The sequence below is a fragment of the Sorex araneus genome, chromosome 3 (assembly GCF_027595985.1).
Source record: "Sorex araneus isolate mSorAra2 chromosome 3, mSorAra2.pri, whole genome shotgun sequence".
NCBI classification, from domain to species: Eukaryota; Metazoa; Chordata; class Mammalia; order Eulipotyphla; family Soricidae; genus Sorex; species Sorex araneus.
Window position 1 is genome coordinate 194,510,750 of NC_073304.1, and position 23,957 is coordinate 194,534,706.

The following is a 23,957-nucleotide window of genomic DNA, read 5'->3' on the forward strand; positions in this document are numbered from 1 at the left end:
TGTTCTCTGGAGCCCTGCCAGGAGTAAGCCCTGAGCACCACCATGTGTGACCCCAAAATAAAAGGGAAAAAGTTAAAGACTGAAATGGACTTAATTTTTTTCTTATTTTGGAATTTTGGGGCTACACCTGAAGGTGCTCAGGAACTAATCCTGGCTCTGTGCTCAGGAGTGAACTTTGGCAGTGCTCAATGGACCATATGTGGTACAGGGCAGTCAAACCAGGGTTGTGGCTGTTGCAAGCACAATGCCTTAGTCTATGTCTCTGGTCTGAAACTGGACATACTTCTTTCCTCTCCATTCCTTCTCTTGTCTATAATTCTCTGCTCCCTCCCTCCCCCCTCCCCCCCTCCCTCCCTCCCTCCTTTCTTTCCTTTCTTTCTTTCTTTCTTTCTTTCCTTCTTTCTTTCTTTCTTTCTTTCTTTCTTTCTTTCTTTCTTTCTTTCTTTCTTTCTTTCTTTCTTTCTTTCTTTCTTTCTTTCTTTCTTCTCTCTCTCTTTCTTTCTTTCTTTCTTTCTTTCTTTCTTTCTTTCTTTCTTTCTTTCTTTCTTTCTTTCTTTCTTTCTTTCTTTCTTTCTTTCTCTTTCTCTCTTTCTTTCCTTCCTTCCTTTTATTTTGTTTTTGGGCACACCCTGCAGTTCTCAGGGCAAACTCCTGGCTATGCACTCAGGGATCATTACTAGTAGTGGTTAGGAGATCATATCTATTGACAGAGATTGAACCTAAGTTGACCATGTGCAATAGCACCTTGCCTGCTGTACTATCTCTTCAGCCTTTCATCTAGTTTCTTGAGATGTGATATTAAGTTCTGTATTTGTCCCTGTTCTTTCCTGATGAAAGCCTGAGGTGCTATGAACTTCCCTCTTAGTCTTATTTTGCTGTGTTTCATAAGTTCTGGTAGCTCTTGTCTTCATCCATATTTTGTATCATGGAACCCTTTTATTTCTTTTACAGTATCCTCTTTAACCCAGTGGTTGTTCAATAGTGTGTTCAGCTTTCTAATATCTGAGCTTTCCCCCTGCTTTCTGTGTGTGGTTTATTTCCAACTTCAGAGCATTATGATCAAAGAGGGTACTTGATATGATTTCTATTCTCTTTGATTTTTTGGAGACTTTGATTGATTTCTTAGGAGACATTTTTTGTGTTCCAGCTTGTGTTCTATTCCTGATCCATGAGGACTAGGAAAGAATATGGACTCAACTTTTGAAGGGTAGAACTCCCTAAATAGTCTGTTTAATCTATTTTTTCTCTTCCTTCCTTTAAGGCTATTGTTTCCTTATTCATTTTGTCTGGCTGATCTATCTAGTGGTGACAGTGTGGCATTAAAATGTCCTACTACTGTTGTGTTATTGTCTTTATTTTCCCTCAGACCATCAGTTATTGTTTTAATGCATTTTGATGATTCTTTTGTGCATATGCTAATTAATGTTAGGTTTCTTTGATACATATAGATCCTTTAATCATTATATAATGTCCACCTCTATCCTTTTTTTACCTTTTCATTTATTTATTTATTTATTTATTTATTTATTTATTATTTGGAGGAGGCACACCTGGCTTTGCTCATAGCTAAGTCCCAGCTTTATGCTCAGGGACCACTCCTGGTGGTGCTCTGGGAGATTATATGGTGCTAGGATCAAACTGGCTTAGTTGCATGCAAGGCAATTGCCTTTCTTGACATACTATCCATACTATCTCTCTGATCCCTACTATCTTTTTCTTCTTTCTTTCTTTCTTTCTTTCTTTCTTTCTTTCTTTCTTTCTTTCTTTCTTTCTTTCTTTCTTTCTTTCTTTCTTCCTTTCTTTCTTTTCTCTCTCTCTTTCTTTCTTTCTTTCTTTCCTTCTTTTTTTTCTTTTTGTAAAGCAAGGTAGTTTTTATCAATGAAATTTACTTAGAAAGATTGAGAAGTGATAAAGAGGAAAACATGTGTTCAAGAGAGACCACTGGCTTCTCCAGAATGAACAAGCAAAGATACATATAGACAAGCAAGCAATAAATATATAAATAAATAAATGCTTAAGGAATAACATGGACTTGACAACAAGTCTATTGTCCTTATTTTTTCCACATTAAAGTTTATTTTGGGGCTGGAATGATAGCACAGTGGGTAGGGCATTTGCCTTGCACGCGGCCGAACTGGGTTCAATTCCCAGCATCTCATATGGTCCCATGAGCACCGCCAGAGGTAATTCCTGAGTGCAGAGCCAGGAGTGACCCCTGTGCATCGCCGGGTGTGACCCAAAAAGCAAAAAAAAAAAAAAAAAAATATTTCGTGGCCACATTTGCAGCCACACAACATCTCATTCTCTACTCCATTGTTTCATCAGGTGTAGCATACCACATTTGATGGGGTGTATAGTAGAAAGCAAATGATTTCTGTTAAAAAAAATTAACACACAAGGTTTACCTATAACAACATGTTAGTAATCTCTTTCACAAGGGCTTAATGGATCCAGGGTGAGACACAACAATCTTCACACATTTTCCTCTAAAGAAACTTTTAAAAATTATTTTTAGTGAACTATTCATAACAAGTAATACAAAATAAATTATTTATGACCTGTTTTGGGACAGGCTTGTGTGGTGGTGTTAAAATTTAAAATAATGGTGGTGGGAAGGTATAATGATGGTGGGATTGGTGTTGGAATATTGAGTGTAATAAATTATTGTGAACAATTTTATAACAACTTTATAAAATTTTTTTAAAACAAAGCTTTTTATGTTTGATTTAAGTATGGCTATTGTTCTTTGCCTACTGTTGGCCTATATAATTGTTTTCCAGCCTTTTACTTTGAGTCTGTGTTTATCATGACAGTACAACAGAAGATTGGGTTTAGATTTCTGGCACATTCAACCACGTACCTTTTGATTGGTAGGTTCAGATCATTGATGTTTTAAAAAATTATTGAAATGGAGGAATTTCATGCTCTTGGTGTCTGGTCCACACATGGAAGTGTTCAGGGATTACTCCAGATAGGGACCAGGGAACTGTAGGGATGCTGGGGGTGGAACTAGCTCAGTCTCCTGAAAGCTAATGTCCTACCTGCTGTACCATATATTCAATCTGAAATGAAGGAATTTAATCCCATCTTTTGATATTGGTTCTGAATTTTTTTCTGGGGCGGGGTTTAGTTATCCTTTGTTCTCTATCCTTTTGTATGAGGCATATTTAATATATCTTGTAGTGCTGGTTAATGGCCAAGATCTTTATTAGCTGTTGTATATTAGAATGTTTTATTGTGCCAAAAATTAAGGTGTAAGTTAAGTAATAATGGGTATATCACAAGATGACACAGATATCAGGTCTAAGAAATTAAATAGGGCAATTAAGCATCAAAATAAGTAATAATTTCATGGAATATAAAAAATGTTAGTTCATAAGTTCATATTGGCTTAAATTTTTTTTTTGTTTTGTTTTGTTTTGGGGCCATACCCAGTGATGCTCAGGGATTACTCCTGACTCTGCACTCAGGAGTTACTCCTGGCAGTGCTTGGAGGACCATATGGGATGCCAGAGATCAAACCCAGATCAGCTGCGTGCAAGGCAAGTGTACTGTACTATTGCTCCAACCCGGGTTTAAAAATTAATAATCAAATAGAATGACATGATTTTTCTTATACATGAATGCAAGTAAATGTGAAAAGAACACTGAAATTAAAGGGTCCAGAGTGATAGTATGATGTGTAGGGGATTTACTTGCACACAGCTAACCTGAATTTGACCCAGGAGTGATTCCTAGTGCAGAACTAGGAATAACTTCAAATATTACCAGGTGTGGCCAAAAACCAAGAAAACAAAATTAATTTTTAGACTGAGTGAAAATATGGTTGTTAATGAAGGGAAAGGAGAGATATGGCAGGAACAGTTAAAGAGGTCTTTTTCTTTTTTCTTCCTTTTTTTTTCTTTTAGCCATACCCAGCAGTGTTTGGGGCTTACTCAAAGCTTTTTGCTCAGGGGTCATTCTTAGTTGTGCTAGTAAGACAATATGGTGCCAGTAATCAAACCTAGGCCTCCTGTTTGCAAAGCATATGCTTTGTCCTTTGAGCTATCTCTCTGGCCCAATAGGGGTCTTTTTGGTGATGGATTGACTTTGAAACTTGCCATGTGGGTATTATTAATCCTAAACACATACAGAGTTGCTAATTAAACCCCTGAAATTCACTTAAAATAATCTGGGGCCACAGCTGACGGTGCTGAGTTGGGGATATGTGGTACTGGGGGATCAAATTAAGGGTCATGGGGACAGAGTAATAATATAGCAGGTAAAGTGCTTGCTTTATACATGGCTGACCCAGTTTCAATACCTTGCAGCCCATAGGGCCCCAGCCTGACAAAACCCTAAGCACAGAGCTAGAAGTAAACCCTAAGGACTATTGGGTGTGGCCTCAAAACAAACCCAGGGTCTTGCACATGTGAATAATGTACTTTATGACTTCATATATAGGTACTACTCTAAAAATTCTATATCGTTGCAACTAATAAGTTAATTTTTAAAATGAGTTGGGAAGATAGCTGCTTTAAGAACTTGAGTTCTTCATCTTCCAACATGTTGGCTTCTTGTCAATAAAGTTTTTTCTTAAACCCTTCCCCCCAAATAAATATATAATGAGTTGTGGGGTCAGAAAGTAGTATGGTGGATAGGGCTCTTGTCTTACATGTGGTTGACTTAGGTTTAATCCCTGTTACCCAATATGATCTCCCAAGCACTGCCAGGAGTGATACTTGGGTGCAGAGCCAGAAATAACTCATAAACATTGCTGGGTGTGGCCCCAAAACTTTTTTTTTAAAGTTTGTTGGTAAAGGGGCCGGAGCGATAGCACAGCGGGTAGGGCGTTTGCCTTGCACGCAGCCGACCCGGGTTCGATCCCCGGCATCCCATATGGTCCCCCAAGCACCGCCAGGAGTAATTCCTGAGTGCAAAGCCAGGAGTAACCCAGGAGCATCGCTGGGTGTGACCCAAAAAGCAAAAAAAAAAAAGTTTGTTGGTAAAATTTGGTGAGGAATAATATATATTCATAGTCTTAAATTACCTTACCACAAAACACTTATTTACAAAGTTTATAGTTAGCCTTAAAGTGAATAAACCTAGAAAATACCATACCAATCAAATGGGCAAAGTTAACATCCCCAGTAAAGGGACAAGCTAAAATTGTGCTTCACCTGATAAAATGCAAAGAGTGAAACATAGCATCACTTCTGTAATAAGCCTGTACATAGAAGCAGGCTGGGTCAAAGAGATGGTAAGTGGTTAAGGCTCCTTCCTTCATGCAGCTTATCCAGGTTGAATTTCTGGCACCCCTGAGTATGCCCGGGAGCAATCCATGAGTACAGAGCCAGGAAGAAGCCCTGAACATCTCTGTGTTTTCCCCAACCCCAAAACAAAGTGCCTTGCCAGAATGTAATAATTAGCAAATATCTCATAAACCCAAACTGAGGGATAGTGTAAAGTACTGGTATTCTGATCTGAAAGAGAATATGAAAATGCTCATTCAAAGGATTACTAGCACCCCCATATTCATAGCAGCCTTATTCACAGTAGCCAAAACATAAAATTGATAATATAATTGCCCATTGATAGACAATTTGAATTTGTTAGTTTTGTGGGTGAGACCAGCTGTTCTCAGGCCTTACTCCTGACTCTGTGCTCAGGGATCACTCCTAGAGGAGATTGGATATGAGGTGCCATAGATCAATACCTGGATTGGTTGTGTTCAAGTCAAGAGGCTTTCCTGCTATACTATTAATCCAGACCCAAATAATTTGATAAAGAAATTGTGGTATTTATACTATATGAAATATTAGCCTGCCATTTAAAAAGATGGAAATTTGCCTTTCATAATGGTGGAATTTCATAGTCTTCTTTTTTTTTTTCATTTTCGGTCACACCCGGCGATGTTCAGGAATTACTCCTGGCTTATGCACTCAGGAATTACTCTTGGCGGTGCTTGGGGGACCATATGGGATGCTGGGAATCGAACTCAGGTCAGCCGCATGCAAGGCAAACGCTGTACCCACTGTGCTATCGCTCCAGCCCCAGTTTTGTTTTTCTTGAGGGGGGTGGATGTCAGTGCCACACCTTACCAGTGCTCAGGGGAGCAAGAGAGTAGACATAGGGAAAAAAAGCTTCCACCTCTCTGCTGGACCCACCTCATCCACCAGTGCTCAGAGAAAAGCCTGGCTTGGATCAGGACTGGGAAAAAGCAGGTACAAGCACCTACAGGGCACAGATGCTCACGTCCTTCCGGTCCCACAGGTACAGTGTCAAGAAGTGACTGAAGCCCACTTGTTCTGGAGTCATGGGAGATGATCCCTGACACCTCAATTCTCGAAGATCTGTGAACTCAGGTTGGAATGAGGAATTGCTCTTGCAGGAAAGAAATGTCAGTTTTAACCTCAGCACATTCTGGATCTGTGCTTTCCCTCACAGGTAAGAATTTCAGGAACATGGTATGACTGAACTCCAATCATGAACAACTCTGGCACTGTGTATCTCACCATGATTCAATACAAAAACAAAAATTAAAATAAAATATTTTATTTAGGGGCTGGAGCCATAGCACAGCGGGTAGGGTGTTTGCCTTGCACACGTCTGACCCACGTTCGAATCTCAGCATCCCATATGGTCCCCTGAGCACCGCCAGGGATAATTCCTGAGTAAAGATCCAGGAGTAACCCCTGTGCATCGCTGGGTGTGACCCAAAAAGCAAAAAAAAAAAAAAAAAAAAAAATTATTAAAAAAAAATTCAGGAGAAGGCAAATAATAGTGAAGCAAGACTATTTGAATTGAACAAAATTTATAATTGCCAAGACTGGAATAAGATAAATAGAAGGCACACAACAGTTGATACTCAGGCTTTGTCTTCCGGATCTTAAGTAATACAAACTAAACATGAAAAACTACTTAACAGGAACCTAACAGATGAAGGAGAGCATATCACTTGCATTCTAGACATTTCAACCATGTGACAAACAATTGAAGTTTCAATGGTAGAAACAAGGCTGTAGAATCATTCTGTGATCCCATATCAAAAGAAACTCCATGGACTCTTTAATTCACTCTTGGCCACCCCAGGAAGAGAACTGGGCGCTTTTTCCCCCAAGGTTAATTCTCTACTCTCGAAGATGGCCTTGACTTGCAAAGAAACAATTTGGGTTATTCCTGCCTTGAAAACTGTTAATCAAATCCAGTCTTTGTCACTATTTTTGAAAACGTAGAAAACAAGAAATATTTCAATGAATGAAGCACACCAGGAGTCAGAACCCAGAGATATACACACTCCTTTGGGGGAAAGACGGTTAAAAAGAAATCTGGTCTGTACACGCAAACTGAGCAAGGAGAGTCTGTCTTGTTTCCTTTAAATTTTACAAATTTTACAAATTTTCCTTGTAAAAATCCTTGCCTCCTCCCTCCCCCCAACCAAAATGTGTCCCAGAGATCAGAAGTCAGGAGTCCAGGGCGGTGGCTGGGGTGACACGGAGTCATGGGGGCCACAAGCCACAGTCCCTCCCCTCCCCCGACACCTGCAAAAAGGGACCCTCTGCTCACTGCCCTGGAGACAGGCCCTTATCCACCTCCAGGCACTCTCTGGCCGAACCCTTGACCCTCAAGAGGAAAGTCAGGGCCCCTGAGGCGATTGTCACGCCGCTTCCCTTCCCGGGCAGCTCGGGGCTTCTTCTCCTGGACGTTCAGGCGCAGGGCCCCGCGCAACATGATGGGCCTTTTGCTAAGCACCTTCTGAACGGGCTCAGGGCTGTCGAAAGCAACAAACCCAAAATTGGGCAACTCCCCGCCGCTGTGGATGCGCAGCTCCACCACGCTCCCGAAAGTCTGGAACAAAGCCCGGAGCTCGGGCTTGTCCACGTCGTGCGGCAGGTTGCCGAGGAAGAGCTGGTGGCTGTCGGGGTGCCTGGCGGCGCTTCGGGGCTCCCTGGGGCCTTGCCTGTTGGCCCCGCGGGGACTTGGCTTGACCTGCTTCTCCCTCCTGTCCTGCTGCCGCCGCTGAGGTAGAATCGGCGACTCAGGGCTGGACACTGGACGAGATGGGATCCCGGTCACCGGCCCAAGATTCTTGCAGACAACAGATGCCCATGAGACTGGCAACCCGTCCTCCTCCGACTCGGGGGACGGATCCGCGGGGGCCAGCCAGGGGCTCTTCTGTGTTGCGGGGTCTGCGGGGGCTGGCAAGGAGCCTTATGTGGGGCAGCTTCCTCGACGACTGCCTCAAGCTTCTCTTCACGTGGCTCCCGCACAAGCTCCTGCTTCGCTTCTGGCTCACCCTCTCTACTTCTCCCTTCAGATTTCTCTTGAGGGTAAGTAGGGAAGCCTTCATAGACCTCATCCTGGTACCTAAAGATGTCCTTATGCACATAGAACTTCCTTTCAGCGGAGCCCTGGGGCACCAGCACGAAGGTCTGCAGTAAGCGTCTCAGTTCCAGGTTGTTGTTGGACCGCAGGCCCAGCACCTGCACCACGATGCCTTCACTTCAGGATGGCCTGGGCGTCCACGCGGAGGCTCTCCGTGTGGCAGTCGGTGAAGTGAGACATCACCTTTCTGTGGATTTCCGCTTGGCTGTAGCCACGGGTTTGCCATGGGAATCCAGTTCCCCATGGATGTATGAGGAATTCTTGCCATAAAGTATGTGCAGTATTTCTGGGGCGCGCTTCAGTACCGTGTAATACTGTCTGGCAAACTCCCGGCCAATCTGCAGGGGGCTGGGCTTCTCCACAGTCATGGCTTTGATCAAGGCAACCTGTGAGGCTGAACCCGGTAGCAAAGAGCAGGGCTACCTGCTACGAAAGAGCCTCTCAAAACTGCATCTGCACTGCTTCAAAGGGAAGAAGTGCTTTTATACAATTCTTCCAAACGAATTTTTTTCCCTTGGGTTTTGCATACATAAACAGTAATCTGGGTGTTGTCACAGGAAAGGCTGGCACACCCTTGATGGGCTTCTTCTAATCTCTCTTACACTGTGGATGATAACTTCATAATCTCACAGATTTTTCTTTAGTTGTTTTTCCTTTTCAAAGAAATCCACCCAATTCTGGGTGGGGCCTTGGAGTTCTGCATCTGCATAATGCCTCAGTTTCTGCTCTTCAGAGAGCTGCAGATTTGTATGTCAAAGAGATATGGTCTTCATGTCTTGGGGCTACTTCAGGGGTAGAAAATCTCCTTTTAAGTTTTATGATTATTTCCCGAAAGTCTATCACTGCGACTCCCCTACCTTTACTTGCAAACTGGGGATCCAACCCTGGTCTCCCACATGCAAGGCCCAAGCCATGTGCTTAAGCCCATAGAGCTATCTCCCCATTCCTGATAGATGAAATGTGAGGTGATCATAATAGGAGAACTAAGTACAGAAGGAAAAGACAAATTGCTGGATGGTTTCCATTGTGAATAAAATTTAGTAGAGAAAACAATGAGGGGCTGGAGCAATAGCACAGTGGGTAGAGTGTTTGCCTTGCACGGGGCCAACCCGGGTTCAATTCCCAGTATCCCATATGGTCCCCTGAGCACTACTAGGAGTAATTCCTGAGTGCAGGAATTACTCAGTTATTCCTGAGCCAGGAATAACCCCTGTGCATCACCGGGTGTGACCCAAAAAGCAAAAAAAAAAAGAAAAGAAAAGAAAGGAAAGAAAACAATGAACAGGGCTGGAGAGATGGTACCAGGGTTTGCCTTGTAGGCAGCTGATCCTTGTTCTACTCCCACCCCATCTCAGCCCCCAGTAATGCCTGGAGTGACCCCTGAGCAAAGCCAAACAAGCCCCCAAAGGAAAGAAAAGAAACAATGGCAAAACCAACAAAATATTTCAGTTAAAAGTATGGTGGTGAGCAGAGCATAAGGGGATGTGGGTAGGAGAAATGTATAAAGGAGTATTTGGTGGTGGAAAGGCACTAGAACTTTGGTGATGGATGTACTGAGCCTTATTATCTATAGAGGTGGTAAGCTATGGAGATGGTTCCAAAGACTGGAGTGTATAGTATTCAAATATGTGGAAGGCCTAGTTCAGTCCCCAGATCTGCATGGTCCATTGAGCCCTACCAAGGGTGACTCCAGAGTACTGATTTGGGAGTAGTCCATGTGCACTGCCAGGTATAATATTTACTGTCACTGTCACTGTCAATCTGTTGCTCATCGATTTGCTCCAGCGGGCACCAGTAATGTCTCCATTGTGAGACTTGTTACTGTTTTTGGCATATCAAATATGCCACAGGGAGCTTGCCAGGCTCTGCCGTGTGGGTGAGATACTCTCGGTAGCTTTCCGGGCTCTCTGAGGGGACGGAGGAATCGAACCCTGGTTGGCCGCGTGCAAGGCAAACGCTCTACCCACTGTGCTATTGCTCCAGCCCCATAATATCCACATCCCACCCAAATAGTGTAACATAGTGAAAGTTAAGAAATAATTGAGGGCCCCCCTCCATCCCTCCATCCCTCCATCCCTCCATCCATGAATAAGTAAACAAATCAATCAATCAATTAATCAATAAAACAAAAATCAAATAAAAACAAAAAAAAGAAAAAAATAAAGAAATAATTGAGGGACTGGGTTTAATTGTCAGTATAATACATGGTTAGTGCACTAACATATGCCTCAGAGACCTGGACCCTATGAAGACAGGATGAAAACAGTATTCGGGTATCCCAAAGAGGAATCGAAAGAGCTATGCTTGGAATATCACATTTCACTCAAGTGAGAGAATGAATCCAGAGTTCTGACTTCCGTCGACAATCATGAATCAGGGACGCTGTCTTGTTTGCCAAGGCATCGAAAATCAGATGGGCTGGACACATAATGCGATTTAGAGATGACCACTGGACTAGAGCTGTTATTCCCACTGGATTCCATGGGAAGTCAAAAGAACGTGTGGCTGCCTACCTACGAGATGGTCGGACTTCTTTATCAAGACCCTAAATGAATGGTTTGAGGCTCTTCGTGTTCCTGGAGTGAGCAGACACCATTGGGATACACTAGCACACGAAAGGGACAAATGGAGACGTTTTACTGGCACCCGTTAGAGCAAATCGATGAACAATGGGATGACAAGTGATACAAGTGATCCTAGATGATCCCACATGCATTACCAGAAATGATTCCTGAGCATAAAACCAGGAGTTACCCTTGAGCATGACCAGGTGTGCTGTCCCTGCCCAAAAAACAAACAACAAGAAATATTTGAGAGGTTAAAGAGTGCAATGGGTAAGACACTAGCAGGGAACCCAGGTTCAAAACCTGCCATCCCATATGATGAGCATCATAGGGAGTCATTTCTGACTGCAGAGCCTTGGGTGACCCCTGAGCATTTTGGATGTGCCTCAAAATCCAAAAGAAAAAGAAAGGAAGAAACAATTGAGGAACCACTTGCGTTCCCATATTTTATGGGAACAATTGAGGAACCACTTCCTTTCCCATGATTTATTAAAAATAATATGTGAGAGGGTAGAGGGATAGTACAGTTGATCAGGCACTTGCTTTGCAACAGCTGACCTTGGTTTGATCCCCAGCATGTTATATGTTTTCTGACCACTGCCAGGAGTGATTCCTGAGCAGAGAGCCAAGAGTAACCCTTGAGCACTGCCAGGTGGCCCCAAAAAACAAAAGAAAAAAATGTGATCTTATACTGAATCCTCTAAATCTGAAGAACATGATTAAGACAGGGAATAAAGTATAAATAAATTGATGAGTAGATAGTTATAAATTCCTGTTAAGGGACCAGAGAGATAGTACAGTGGGTAGGGCATTTTCCTTGTAGCCAGCTAACTTGTATTCGATCCCTGGCACCTATATAATTCCCCTAGCACTGCACCAGGAGTAATTCCTGAGTGCAAAGCCATGAGTAACCCCTGAGCATCGCCGAGTGTGACCCAAAAAGACCAATAAATAAAAAATAAATCCCTGTTAACTTCCTTATTTTGATGGTTCTATTGTGGTTCTATAGGAAAATCCCCACTTACATAGGAATTGTACTCCAAATAATTAGTAGATAATAGGGTGCCATGTGACAATTTTTATCCAAATGGATCAGAATGGGGAGGAATTACTCATTTTTGGTTCATTCTAGCTAATGATTTATAGAAGCAGTTCCATTGGACTGGGCTTTTTGGGGAAAGGCATTTCCTTGCTAATAATATGACGTGCACAATATAAAATGTGATCAAGTCTATTCATGATACCTAGATCCACAGCAGATTCTTTGCAGCCATGAGAGATAAATCTGATGACAAATGTTAACACAAATGAGCTGGAGAAGTAGTTCAATATGCTGAGTTCAATTTGCATGCGGGAGGCTGAATTTGACTCCCAGCACTGAATGGTCCCCTGTAACACAAGACTAGGGGTAGCTCACTTGCATCATTAGCTATGGCCAAAGCAAAAAACAAAACAAAAAAAGCAACATATTGAAGATGATAGAACAGAAAGAGGGAAAATTCCTCTATATCATTGAATTTGGGGAAGTAACTCATGTGGCAGAACACATGCCTAGTCCCTGAGTCAGTCCCTGAGTTTGACCTCTGGCATTGAAAGCTTTTCCCTTCTCCAGAACCACAGGAAATATAGCCCTGGTGGTCCCCTAGCACTTTTGATGAAAAATCCTTTGATAAAGCCAGAGAGATAGCACAGGGGTAAAACACATAGCTTACATGCAATGGTCCAAACACAATTTGATCCCTGACACCACATGGTTCCCTAAACAATGCTGAGCAAAGCCTTAGAGGTCATTGAAAACCACCAGGTGTGGCTTACCCAGGTCATTCCTGGCACCACAGGGCCTGAGCAGCACCACCTCCTAAGGAACTTGCATTGAATTGCCAGCCTGATTGGCAGAGAATCACCAGGTGGGGCCCCAGAGCCACCTGCCTAGAAGTCCCCTCATTAAATCTCTCAAGGGGCTGGAGAAATAGCACAGTGGGTAGGGCGTTTACCTTGCACTTGGCCAACCCGGGTTCAAATCCCAGCATCCCATATGGTCCCCCGAGCACAGCCAGGAGTGATTCCTGAGTGCATGAGCCGGGAATAGCCCCTGTGCATCGCTGGGTGTGACCCAAAAACCAAAAAAGTAAAAAAATAAATAAATCTCTCAATAATGTCAATTCTTGCTAAATCAACTCTCTCGTAACTGCCTATTGTCCCACCTTTTAGTAAAACAATATATTTTCCAGGGCTGGAGCAATAGCACAGGGGGTAGGGTGTTTGCCTTGCACGCGGCCGACCTGGGTTCAATTCCCAGCATTTCATATGGTCCCCTGAGCACTGCCAGGGGTAATTCCTGAGTGCAGAGCCAGGAATAACCCCTGTGCATTGGGTGTGACCCAAAAAGAAAAAAATATATATTTTTTCCTTATTTCACTAAATTTGGACTACAGTTTTTGTTACTTGCACTCAAAAGCAAGTAATCACTGTCCTCCCGTTGCTCATTGATTTGCTCGAGCGGGCACAAGTAACGCCTCCATTGTGAGACTTGTTATTACTGTTTTTGGCATATCAAATATGCCACAGGTAGCTTGCCAGGCTCTGCTGCGCGGGCGGGATACTCTCAGTAACTTGCGAGACTCTCTGAGAGGGGCGGAGAAATCAAACTCCGGTGGGTTGCGTGCAAGGCAAACGCCCTGCCGCTGTGCTATTGCTCCAGCCCTGAGAACAAAATCCAGATAAATTTTTGGTCCACAGACTTTCCATGCTAGATAAAGTTTCCATAATAGAGATAGTCTTTTGCCTAGTTAAAATGGCTTGTTGAATTGGAATAATATTGCAACAGGTCAGGCATTTGCCTTGTGTGCGGTCAAACTGGGTTCAATTCCAGTTCTGAATATGGTCCCCTGAGCTCCACCAGGAATGATCCCTGAGCCTGAAGCCAGGAGTAAGCCCTGAGTGCCCAAAAATAATAATTAAAAGATGAATCGGGCTGGAGCGATAGCACAGTGGGTAGGGCTACCCGGGTTCGATTCCCAGCATCCCATATGGTCCCCTGAGCACCGCCAGGGCTGATTCCTGAATGCAGAGCCAGGAGTAACCCTTGTGCATCGCCAGGTATGACCCAAAAAGCAAAAAAAAAGAAAGATGAATCAAAATTACCATTTGCCTTATTTTTAATAATCTTCACTTGTTTTAATCAGATTTTCCCTCAGTATTCAGTATCTTTTTTCTTCTTTTGATAACATGCCAATTCTTGAATCTAGAATAACATTCTCATTAGATTGATAAAAATTTTGGGATGGAGAGATTGTACAGCAGGTAGAGCCTTTGCTTGCACACAACTACCTGGGTTCTATCCCCACTCAGTAGTATATGATCTCTGAGTCTTTCTAGGAGTAAGCCCCAAGCAGCACCAGCTGTGTCCCCAAAACACAAGAAAAAAAAAAGTTAAAAGCTTGAAATTAAATTTTATTTCTTTCTTATTTTGGAATATGGGAACACACCTGAAGGTTCCCAGGGACTATTCCTGGTTCTGTGCTCAGGAGTGACCATTGGTGGTGCTCAGGGGACCATATGTGGAGCTGGGCACCTCAAACCAGGGTTGTGTCCATTGCAGTCACAATGCCTTAGCTCCTATGTCTCTGCCCTGAAACTGGGCTTCTTTTTTATTATCCTCCCCTCCATTTCCCCTCCCCTTTGCTCCCCTCCCCTTCTCTGCCTTCTCCTTTTCTATCATCTCCTGTCCTCTCCTGTCTAGTCCTGTCCTGTCTTATTCTCTCATCTCCTCTCTGTCCCCCTCGCTCTGTTCCATATCTGGAAATGCTCAAAGCTTACTACTTGCTTGGCACTCATGGATCACTAATATTGGTGGTAGTCAGGAATCCATATGTAGTGTCAGGGATTGAATGCAAGTTGGTCACGTGCAAGGCAAGCACCCTGCCCTTTGTGCCATCTCTCTGCCACTTCATCCAGTTTCTTGAGGTGTGAGGTTCTGTTGTGTATTTGTGCCTATTCTTTCCTGATGAAAGCCTGTGATGTTTTGAACTTTCTTCTTAGTAGGGCTTTACTGTGTCTCAGAAGTTCTGATAACTCCCGTCTTCATCCATGTTTATATCATGCAATCCTTTTATTTTATTTTTTCTGTTTCTTCTAAGTCAGTGGTTTTTCAGTGATGTGTTCAGCTTCCTAGTGTTTCAGCAGTTCCCTGATGTGTTTGATGAGTCTTTGATGCATATGCTAATAGTTGTAAGTCTTTTATTTTGGCTTATTTGGGAGCCACCCATCATTGCTCACTGATTACTCCCGGCTCTACCTACACTCAGAGTCACTCCCAGTGGTGCTCTGTGAACCTTATTGGATGCGGATCCAGCCCAGGTTGGCCGCAGGCGAGGGAAGTATGCTGCCAGTTGTACTATCTCTTTGGCCTCAAGTCTTCTGGACTTATAAATCCTTTAATCATTATATAATGTTCTTCTTTAGCCTTTATACTCCTGGATTTGTGGTTAGGGATCACTCCTGGTGGTATCTGGAGAGTATATGGGGCACTTGAAATCGACCTGTGTGACTCTCAATTGCAAGGCCAATGTGCTACCCATTGTACTCTCACTCTGGCCGAATTATGACATTTTTTATTTGTTTATTTTATTTTTATTTAGAGGGGGCACATCTGGCTATGCTCAGAGTTTACTACCAGCTTTGTGTGTTTGTGTGTATGTTGTATGTTTGGGCCACACTTGGAGATGCTCAGAGGTTACTCCTGGGCCGGGACTCAGGAATCACTCCTGTCAGTACTCAGGGGACCATAAGGGATGCTGTAAATTGAACCCTGATTTGCCATTGCAAGGTTTTCTTTCTGGCCTCCTTTACTCCTACTCTATGCTCAGGGATTACCCCTGGTGGTCTCAGGGAGATCACATGTAGTGCCAAGACCAAATTGGGTCAGTCACATGCAAGGCATCACACCCACTGTACCATCTCTCTGGTCCATCTTCTAAATTAAAGTCTATTTTGTCTGGGCCAGAGCAATAGTATAGTGGGTAGGGTGCTTGCCTTGCACATGACTGATCCAGGTTCCATCCCCAACATCCCACATGGTCACCTGAGCACTTTCAGGAATGATCCCTGAGCATAAAACCAGGAGTAAACCCTGAGCACCATCAGGTGTGTTTCCAGAACAGAAACTAAACTAAAAAACTCAAGTTATTGCACATGCTAAGAATGTGCTTTATCTCTTCATCTATATAGGCTCTACACTCAAAATTCCATATTGCTGCAACTGATAAGTTAATTTTAAAATGAGTTGGTGAAAACTTGTTAGCAATAGTGTGTAAATTCCCCTCTCACTCAGGTTGTGTAAGCCCTTCACATGTGGGAATTACACATTAACAGATGTTTGTGGGCTTTCCGGGTGGCTCTCTCTTGCCACCCATGTTCAGTGTTCTCGAGCCGCTTCTCCACTCAGGATGGCTGTTGCCTTGGACGGATGAAGGAAGAAAAATGGCCAAGCTGGTTGCTGATTAGTTGCCGTTTATTCAATCTCTCATCTCTCCCAGCTATTTTCAACCCTCTCTCTCTCTCTCTCTCTCTCTCTCTCTCTCTCTCTCTATCTATCTATCTATCTATCTATCTCCCCCCCATCTCTCTAACTGTGCAATTCTTTCTTCCCGCTCTGTCTCCTCTCTCTCTCTCTCTCTCTCTCTGCAGTCTCTCTGCTGTCTCCATAACCATCTCTCCTTCAGTGCCCTCTCTCCTTCAATCCCCCCTTTCTCATGGAAGCCGCTTTTTTATCCTCTCACCACACCTCCCCAACCATGCCTCCCCGTGGGAAGCATGATCAAAAATGTTTTTCCAGACTTCCCGACCACCTGCAGCCCACAAGAGCAAAAGAGCCCTTAAGGTGTGTTTCTCCTCTCCTTAGACCAGCAACTTAATTAGCATCTTTAATTTTACTTCCTAATATTTACCATTCTGTATGGGCACAGTAATACACACTAAAAGTGTGTAGGCTTGTAGGGTGACTGTCCTGGGGACATCTCACTACTGACTCAGACTATAGTGCTCTGTATCACTGTATCACTGTCATCCCGTTGTTCATTGATTTGTTCGAGCAGGCACCAGTAATGTCTCCATTGTGAGACTTGTTGTTACTGTATTTGGCATATCGAATATGCCATGGGTAGCTTGCCAGGCTCCACTGTGCAGGTGAGATACTCTTGGTAGCTTGTCGGGCTCTTCGAGAGGAAAGGGAAGTAGTGCATACTACAATCTTCAGGGGACTCAACTTCTCTATAGTCATGTGTTTGATCAAGTCAAGCTGCAAGAGTGAGCAAGGTAGCAAAAAGCAGGGCTGCTGGGTGAGGAGAAAGCCACAAGAGTCTCTCACAACTGCATCTGCAGTGCTCCAGATGGAAACACTTTTATACAATTCTTCCAAATGGATTTTTCTGGGGTTTTGCATACATAAACAGTAATATGGGTTGTCATGGGAAAGCCTCACACACCCTTGATGGATTTCTCTTAATTTCATCCTCTGCAGTTGGGAGGGTCTCTTCATGATCTCATAGATTCTTTGCTGTTTCTCCTTTTCAAAGAGATCCACCCTATTGGGGAGGGAAGAAGGGGGCAAAGCACTGGACTTCTGCATCTTTGTGGTGCCTCAGTTTCTCCTCTTGAGACAGTTTAGGATTTGTATGTTCAAGGGATATAGTCTTGAGTTTTATGATTATTTCCCCAAAATCTATCACTGGGACTCCCCTACTTGTACTTGCAAACTGGGGGCCTAACCCACCATGGAGAGATCCCTGATGAAACTTGAGGTGATTATGCTAGCAGAACTAAGTAAAGAAGCAAATGACAATAATGGGGTTATTTCTATTGCAATTTTAACAAATTCAGTAAATTAAACAATGAACGGGGCTGGAGACGTTATACTGGGCACTGGCCTTACATGCAGCTGACCCTTTTCTATTTTCAGTACTGCAAATAGTTCCCCAACCCAGTGCTGCCAGGAGTGACCATGAGAGGTAAGTCTGAGGATGAATACAAATACACATTGGGCTGGAGAAACCCATTGTGTATTGCTTTGCATGCAGAGGCCCAGGCTTAACCCCCAGCACTGCATGATCCCCTGAGCACTGTAAGGTATTACCCCAGAGCACAGAGCTGACAGCAGGCTCCAAGCACCCCTGGTATGTCCCAAAACAAAACAAACTATCAAAACAAAACAAAAAAGCAGTACACAGACATGACAAAACAAAAAAGGGGGAGGGAAAGCTCTGAATCCTTGGGACTTCAGAAAAAAACTGAAGTTGTAAAACACATGCACAGCATTTATCATTCCCTGGCTCTGATCTCTGGCATTGAAAGCTTTCCCCTCCCTCTAGAATCACAGAAAATATAGTTCTGGTGGTCCTCTAGCATCAGAGTCTGGTTCACTTTAAAAAGATGAAAATTACCTTAGTGGAGCCAGAAAGATAGCTCAAGGTAAGGCCTACGCCTTGCATACAACAGATAATTGTTCAGTCCCTGATATCACACTGTCCCCTAAGTATTGCCGGGGTGTAGCCCTCGATGTCACTGAGCACCATCAAGTGTGGCCCCGGAGGCCGTAAGCACTGCTGGGCTAGGACCTGGGCAGCACTTCCTTGAGAATTGCACTGAAGTGACAGCAGTTTGGCATCTGATCAACAGAAAAAAATCAGGATGTGCCTGAGGACCACCTGCCTAGAAGTCCCCCCACCAAATCCCTAGATAACATCACTTCTTGCTAAATTAACTCCCTTGCAATTTCCCTATGTTCTGCTTGTAAAATAAAATTATACATTTATTTTCCTTATTTAAATAAATTTGGACTAGAGTTTTTGTTACTTGCAGTCAAAAGCAAGTAACATTGAGAATGAAGGCCAGAGGAATTTTTCACCCACAGATTCTCTATGCTAGATAAAATTCCCCTAAAAGGAGGTAGTCCTTTGCAGGGAAAATAACCTGTTGGGCTGGAGAGATAGCACAACAGATTTGTGTGCCATCAACCTGAGTCTGATTTCCGGTACTGAATATGGTCCCCTGAGCTCCACCAGGAATGAACTCTGAGCCCTGAGTGATCAAAATCACTAAATACATATATAGCATAATAATATGTAGCATTTGGGGCCTTATTTTTAATAATCTTCACTTGTTCCAATCAGATTTTTCCCTCAGTGTTCAGTATCTTTTATTTCTCTTTAGTCACATGTCTACTTTTGAATCTAGAAAAATTATTGTAGTTAATTTATTAAAAGTTTTGGGCCAGAGATATAGTACATCAGGTAAGGCATTTGCCTTGCACACAGCTGACCCAGGTTCTATCCTTGCCACCACATATGGTCTCCATGTGTAAACCCTGATCACTGCTATGTGTGTTCCAAAAACAAACAAGCAAACAAAAAAGCTAAAAGCTTAAAGCTTAACTTTATTTATCTATTTGGATTTTGGGGGCCAGGAACTGTTCCTGGCTTTGTACTCAGGAGTGACCCTTGGTGGTGCTCAGGGGATCATATGTGGTGCTGAGGACTCAAACCATAGTTGTAGCTGTTGCAGCCACAATGTCTTAGCTCCTATGCTATGGCCTGAAACTGGTTTTCTTTTTCTTCTTCTCCTTCTCTTTATTCTTCTTCTTCTCCTTCTTCCTCTTCCTCCTCTTTGCCTCTTCCTTCTCCTCCCCCGCTTCCTTCTTCTTCCTCCTCTCCTCCTCCTCCTCCTCCTCTTTCTTCTTCTTCCTCTTCCTCTTCCTCCATCTTCCTCCTCCTCCTCCTCCCTCTCTTCCTCCTCATTCTCTTGTTTTGTTTTTGGGCAGAATGTCTGGGACTCCAGTCACCCACATACAAGGCAAGCTCTTCTAGCTCTCTTCTCTCTCTCCCCTCCCCTTCCCCTCCCCTCCCCTCTCCTACCTCCCCTCCCCTATCTTCTTTTCCTTTCCTTCCCTTCCCTTCCCTTCCCTTCCCTTTCCTTCCCTTTCCTTTTTTTCCTACTCAGCAGTTCTCAGGACTTACTTCTGATTCTGTGTTCAGGGATCACTCCTGGTAGAATTTGTGTGGAGGGGGAGGGAAGGGAGGAATATATGTGATGCCAGAATTGAACATAGGTCAGCTGTATGCAAAGCAAATGCCCTACTTGCTATATTATCTCCCTGGCCCTGAGACTTTTATTCTCCAGCCCGCCCCCACCCCATCTCATCCCTTTCAGCATAGCCACTGGGACAGCACTGGGTGCATCTCTGAGGCACCAGAGATTTCACTTGTGGCCTTGCACTTGTAGCACCCTGAATCATGCCCTAGGTCTTTGCTGTGTGATTTTAATCAAGTTACATAACATCTCTGGACCTCAATTCTTTGGGACCAGCCTCCCCAGAGATGCTTGGGGAGCCAGCTACTCTCTAAAATATTTGGCTTAAGTGCAGTCTGTTGGTTCTTGGCTCTGCCCCAGTGACTAGGTGCTACTCAGGCAACTGAGCTGGACAGCCACCAGGACCACATTAGTGGGGCTTGGTGCCCAGGTGATGCTGATGATTGAACTCGGGCTTCCAAAATGCAAGATGTACATGCCAGTCCTCTGAATTATCTCTCTAGTCCCAGGCTTTATTTTCTAAATCCATGAAATGGAGATTTGAGCAACAATTACCTCATAGAGTAATTGTGAAAATCAAGTAAGAGAAATGAATAGAAATATCCTTGTGAAGTGCCTAAGACCTCATTTGGTGGCTCTTATTAAGTAAGAGATTTATTTAATAAACCTGAGTATTATACATGCAACACTGTGCTAGGTGCCAGATTTATACGGTAGCACTGTCATCCCATTGTTCATCGATTTGCTCGAGCGGGCACCAGTAATGTCTCCATTGTAAGACTTGTTACTGTTTTTGGCATATCAAATACGCCATGCATAGCTTGCCAGGCTCTGCCATGCGGGCAAGATACTCTCGGGCAGCTTGCCGGGCTCTCTGAGAGAGACGGAGGAATCAAACCCGGGTCGGCCACATGCAAGTCAAATGCCCTACCGTTTATAGGGGGGAATAAAGCAGAGTTATGACTCCTTTTCCTCAGAATATGTATTTTTAATAATAAAAATGCCACATTCTGGGGCCGAGGTGATAACTCAAAGGGCAGAAGTGCATGCTTTGCATGCTAGAGCCTTGGGTTTGATCTTTGGCACTGCATGAGCCTCTCAGCATTACCAGTGTGGCCCTAAATCACAAACAAAACAAAAGCCATATCCTGCCAATTATGACATTACACATATGTTTATGTAACATCATTAAAAGGACCAAGTATTTTGAAATTAAACATAATCAATTTTCATAAGAAATTCAAAAAGGGAAGTCATAATCCTCATTTCAAAGATGCCAGAACCAGGCCTAGCCATAAAGTTCAACAGCATGTAAGGCACTTGCCTTGCACAGAGTCAACCTGATTTGTTCTCTGGGACTCCATATGGTCCCCCAAGCCTGCCAGGAGTGATCTCTGAGTGCAGAGCCTGGAATAAGCCCTGAGCACCTGGTACACACACACACACACACACACACACACACACACACACACACACACACACAAACACACACACAGACACACACACAGACACACACACACACAAACAAAAAACATGAACACACATCAAAAAAAAAAAAACAACCCACCTCAAAATGTTAAACAGCTAAGGCACAGGCTTGAGTAAGACCTATGCTACTGCCAGCTTTGCACTATGTCCATTGCATTCTGCCCCTAGGGGTCTCAGGAGCAGTGGGCCTTGATATGCCTTTCCATAATGGCATAGGTTTCCTTTCAATCACTCCAGAGCTCTAAGTGTTTTTCTACCTAAAGGCTTTTGCATATGCCATTGACTCTTCCTGGAATAGTTTTCTCCATCCTTCCCCTAACTCTTACTCATCTTTTGGGTCCTGGCTGATATATTACTTATTCAGGGAGGTCATGTCTGATCACTCTCTTCTCGTACCCTCACACTTCCCGTCCCCCAATTTTCTTTCCTAATACTCTATATATCCTTTATTCTATCACCATTTTCACAGTACTCATCACAGTTTGCAATTATGTTCCTATCTCTATATGCATTTGTCTGTTTTCTCAATAAGGCTCACAGCCTCTAGGCAAGCAAGAACTATGTTTTATTCCCCCCCGCCCTATAAATCTAGCACCTAGCACAGTGTTGCATGTATAATACTCTTGAATAAATATTAATTGAAAAAATTAATGAATAAAGTAAATGCTTATCACACTGTTCTGATAAAAGGTAGCCTGGAGTTGAAATGGATGTTACTAATAATATTTTAATGACTGGTGTTGGATTTCATCACCCTCTGCACTCCATAGCTTCATCCTCACCATCAAGTAGCTTTGTCGAGTTTAATCACCGAATGCCAGACTTACTCTGCAAATTTAGAGACTAGTTTTTTGCAACAGATGCATGTACTAGAGACTAATTTAATTTGTAGAATTTTAGGCTTAAAAGTTCTTACTGAAATAAAGTTTGATTTCATATTATTTTGGAGTGACTCCAGGCATTCACCATTCAATGTGAATAATTCAATATTATTCTGGAGTAACTCCAAGGCATTCACCATTCAGAGGAAAAGACATTTGTTTTGTTTTGCTAAAACTGAGCCCAGGCTATATGAACAACACTGATGCATTTATAAATAATTTTCTACATTTTTGGTATCTAAGATGGATATTGCATTTGGATGGTTATAATAATACATTCTTTATACTTATGTTGATAACCTAAACACTTTTTACTATGTATTTTAACTAACAACTTTTTCAAACTGTAAAAATACGTATATTTGCTGTAGAAATTTTAAAAACTGCAGAAAATATAAAAGAGAAAAAAAAGAATAAAGAAATAGAAAAATCACTGAAAACACTCTACTCCACGGAGATAAGCATTGTTAACACTTCAGTAGTTCCTCTCATCCTTATTTCTTTTGGGCATTGCCGGGGAAGAGGTGAGTGCTTGACCCACATCTGCCACATCTGGTGATGGGTAAGATAGAGTCTACTCCCAAATCCAAGCTTGGGCGTTGCTCCTACAGCTCTGCTTGAGGGATCATATGTTGGGGTATATTGAAACTGAGGCTCCTCCCATATGCAAAACATGTTCTCCAAGCTCTTTTTTTTTTTTTGGTTATTTTCCTATTGGGGCCACACTCAGCTGTACTCAGGGTGTATCCCTGGCTCTACTCTCAGGGATCATTCCTCAGGGTGTTAGGGAAACACTTCACATGCTGTACTATGTCTCTGATCCCTCTCCAGCCTTCTGAACCATCTTCCTGTCCCTCTCATCCTTATTTCTATTTGCTTAAATACACACATTTATTTATCATATATACACATACATTATATGTAGTAAACATAGATATATAAACAATATTTATATATGTGCCTAATTTATACCACAAGATACACATGGTATATGACATATGTGTATATATGACATATACTAGATATAAATTAAAAGCAAACATGTATGTGCATAATAACAACGTATGCATAATTACCATGTATGCAAATACCTTTCAATGCATACTGTGTCATGAGAACCTCTCCAAAATTCTATGACAAGATAATATTCTCATTTTACAGATGAGTATACTGAAACTCTATTACTTTGCTTAATGTCATTAGTTAGTAAATGGTGTACCTAACATAAAAATCTCACTCCAATTCTTTTTTTTTTTTCTTTTTGGGTCACAACTGGCAATGCACAGGGGTTACTCCTGGTTCTACACTCAGGAATTACTCCTGGCGGTGCTCAGGGGACCATATGGGATGCTGGGATTCGAACCCGGGTCGGCCGAGTGCAAGGCAAACGCCCTACCCGCTGTGATATCACTCCAGCCCAATCTCACTCCAATTCTAAAATTTATAACATGAACTATTAGACTATATGACAGTACATTTCTTGCTTTCATTTTTAAAAAAATTGGAAATGTATTGAGCCTACTTTAGAAAGAAGAGTGAAACTGAAGAGTAGTCAAGCGTATTGAAAAGTAGCTGA

At 42.9% G+C, this 23,957-nt stretch overlaps 1 pseudogene; it reads right to left on the reverse strand.

Annotated features, from left to right (window-relative positions):
• Window positions 1-7,563: 7,563 nt before the first annotated feature.
• Window positions 7,564-8,732, reverse strand: LOC101544331 (ras GTPase-activating protein-binding protein 1-like; annotated as a pseudogene).
• Window positions 8,733-23,957: the final 15,225 nt, after the last annotated feature.